Consider the following 3,985-nt stretch of genomic DNA (forward strand, 5'->3'; position numbering starts at 1 on the left):
AAACACCCCCCCCCCCCCCCCCATCTAGCCAAGAGCACAAAATTAGCTAAGATAGCCAGTGATGCACCCTCAAAAATAAAATAAAATGAAATAAAAAGATCCAGAAAGACCAGTCCAAACTGATGAAGCTTTAGAGGGAAGCTTTTAGAGTTCCCTCAGATACCACTTCTGTCTCATTGATCCAAAACCAAGCTCTGAAATGTATTACATTTATTTTGTGTTGCATACAGAATCAAACAAAGAAAGGCATTCAGCATTCATTTCAACAGAAATGTGTAATTTCAGATACTGTAAACAGAGCTTGTTTCTGATGAACCCTCAGGACATCTAAGAGCAAAAATGTATTAAAAATGTGCGTCAAAAGAATAGCTGGGTGTATGTGTTAAAGTTGTCACCCCGCATTCTCACAGATGGGCGTCTCACGGTTCAGCTGCCCCCTCTGCACCCAATCACAGCCTCCATTTTTCACACGTTACTGGTCAGAGACACACACACACACACACACACGCACTTGTCCAGCCTGCAATTCATCAGGTGGTCTCCATTTCAACATTTCTTCTCCAATGAAAAAGAAAAACGAATGTTCAATGTAGATAAAAGACTTAAAAATCACTGCTGAAAGGACACAGTGATGCCCATAGCAGTGCTTTAACAAGACAATCTGGACACTCTCGGGACACCAGAGTCAGGTAGAGATATTTCTGCACTCTCTGTACAGTGCAGCTTTCACCTATCACACACACACTCTGACTGGCAGCGGATATTAATTAGACCAACAGCTCTGCTCCCTCTTACGTCAATCTGAGCTCCCCCACAGCAGAAGTGATGACTTCACTGCCTGAGCATGAGGAGGAAAACCCTGCTGAAAAGATTAGCTTCAACCAGCAGGAATGTTCATGCTGATCCAAGATGTATTATTAATATTATTATTCTATTTTTATTTTACAAGGTTAGTCCCTCGAGATTAAAATCCATTTTTCAAGAGAGACCCGGTCCGAAATGTCAGCATGAAACATTCAGGGTTCCCACTCTTTTTGACCAATGAATTCAAATTACTTCTCCTGTTCAGGATTACTAAGTTGATTAATAAGAATTATCTTCCTATCTTCCTTCACAAAGGTTTGAGGTCAGTAAGATTTTATTTGAAAGATGTTAATACTTTTATTAAGCAATGATGCTTAAAATTGATTAAAAATGTTTTATGTTCTTATGTTCTTTTGAATTTTCTATTCATTATAGATTCCTGAAAAAAGGTATCACAGTTTTCACAAAAATATTAAGCAGCACAACCATTTCCAACATTAACAATAATAATAATGAAGTGATTGAGCAGCATATGAGAATGATATCTACCTTTGCAGGTGTTTTGAGTTGATTAGCTGATTGGCATGTCACCATATTCTCATTTGTTGAGATAGTGAATTGGTGGGTTTTTGTTAAATGTGAGCCAAAATCATCACAATTAAAAGAACCAAAGACTTAAACTACTTCAGTCTGTGTGCATTGAATTTATTTAATACACGAGTTTCACAATTTGAGTTGAATTACTGAAATAAATGAACTTTTCCACGACATTCTAATTTATTGAGATGCACCTGTATTTATATATATATGGTGATAGATTTTGTCACCAAACCAATTAGTGCTTTAGAATTAAAAGTGAACCACACTTCACAAACAGCATACAATGATGAGTTAAACCTTTATGCTGGTCTGGTGTAACTGGTGGATCAGTATAGTCATAGCCTGAAGTAGGCATGGGCCGATTACCGGTTTCAAGGTATACCGTGATTTGAAAATTTCACGCTAATATTTTCCATTATACTATTCCTGCGGTATGTGCTGTTTTTCATGTCTCCTCAAAGACTGAAAGTGTAGGAATCCCTCAGGTTGAGTGCAGTGTAGAGAGTAACCTGCCTCTTCCTCCTGTTGGTGTGAGCGAGCGGTCAGTCACGTGTGTGTATGACGGCCGAAGGAGCTTCCTCTGGAACTCACGCGATCGGCAACCAGCTGTTTATTGTTTTATTGCAGCCGATCTCTGTTCTGGACTTACACAAACTGCATTGCAATGCATATAATTTTCCAAATGTAATTTATGTGAAAATATGAAGTTTGTAAACGCCCGCTAACAGAGGCCAGAGACGCTGAAGATGGACGCACAGAGAAAAATACTGTAGCAGCCTAGCAGGCAGATCACTCATTATTGGAAGAAAATCCTAAATATTGATTTGGGGGTTTATATGAATGTGTTTCTGAGGGGAACTGACTGTCTTCAGAAACGTTTAGATGGTATTTTCTTTTCATCTGGTATAATTCACATTAAAGCAGTGTTTCAGCGCAGCTCTGCTTTGTTTACTGCGATAACAAAGGAAACGTTGTATCATCGCCTCCTGCTGTCAGAGTGAATCTGCGTCCCATTCAGAGCGTCTGCTGTTTGTTACGTTCAGGCATGTAGTATAATTTCACAAAGCTAGTCAGAACATTCTGTTTTTGCTTCAAATTGGGTTATTATTCAATCAAATTATGTATATGAAATTATATAAATTATATGAAATGATATGCATATGAATTATATAACTAAAATTAAATAACTGTAATTACAGATTTAGGTTAAATAAATGTCAGTCAGTCTTTATTTTTCTTCTTTTTAGGGCAGCAGTAGCTCTAGCAGCAAATCAACCATCCACATCAAAAGCTGCAGGACAGCCCACATTTCAGAAACAAATCAAAGAAAAAATAAACAAATACTACTGTTCCAAATATTCTGTATGTTGCTCAAAATATATTGTGTTCAGTTTTGTTTTACCCAGACATTTAAAATGAACACATTTTAGAGCTGTAACAACAATACCGTGAAACCGTGATATTTTTGCTTAAGGTTATCATACCGTCAAAATCTCATACCGGCCCATGCCTAGCCAGAAGTCTGGCTGGTTAAGCTAGTAAGAAGCCTGGTGGAGTCAAGAACATCCTATGCTGGAGATCAGCATCAAAAGCTCAACATATGCTGGTGAGCATCCAGAAACACATTCCAAAGTTTTACAGACAACAACTGAAACAAAATACACATTCTGTTTAGACGGCAAATAAATACAACGTCATGCCATGTGTCAGATTTGATCTCAGTGACATTTAATCATGAGACACATGAAAAGTAATGAAGTCTTTGCTCAGGAGGTCATGGAGTTCTCTGTCAGGAGGAAGTGTGTACTGACTCACCCTGTCTGCTGATGAACAGCAAACCAGAACGGAAGAAAAAATAGGGCCAATCTCTGTCCCTGATGTTTGTAGAGCTCAGCAGAAAGTGGGCGGCTCTCGGGAGCTCTGGAGAAACATGCCTGTATTCTCCAGAAACCACACTGATCTGCACTGTTGCATAAAGGCAATGTGTCGGACTGAACATCATCTTTTGCTTTTTGAAGTCAGTTTTCAAATATCTAAAATCAACCAGTAAATCCAGCTTTTTGCTTGCTGCTGTTTCAGAATTTTGTGGCATCTCACTAATCGGCAATGCATTTTTCTTTTTTTTTCTTCTTTTATAATTTCAATTTTATATTTAGTTTTTTGGATGACTCAGTAACATTTTTTATATAACCAGACTATTATTTTAGGTTATTATAATCAACTAAGGTTTAGGCTATTATAGTTAGATAAAACTAAAACCAAAAAAACTTTTGATAACTGAAATAAAATAAACTTTAATAGAAATAAAAGTATATATACTGTATATATACTGTATATATATATATATGTGTGTGTGTGTGTGTGTCAGTGGCGTAGCCAGAATTTTATTTTTGGGTGGGCCTGGGCAAAAGTGAGCGGGCACTAGGCTAACTAACGGACGAAGTCTAGTGGCTTAGTGCAAATCCGCAGCCCCCAACCGGGAATTCAAGGGTGGGTGGGTTGGGGGGCTGGTTATACGTCGCAATATTGTAAATATTTGTTTTAAACCAGGAAGGCGAGCCAATGGATATCACACAAGCAA

This window comes from Sinocyclocheilus grahami, unplaced genomic scaffold (assembly GCF_001515645.1).
Source record: "Sinocyclocheilus grahami isolate Dianchi unplaced genomic scaffold, SAMN03320097.WGS_v1.1 scaffold221.1, whole genome shotgun sequence".
Lineage (NCBI taxonomy): Eukaryota > Metazoa > Chordata > Actinopteri > Cypriniformes > Cyprinidae > Sinocyclocheilus > Sinocyclocheilus grahami.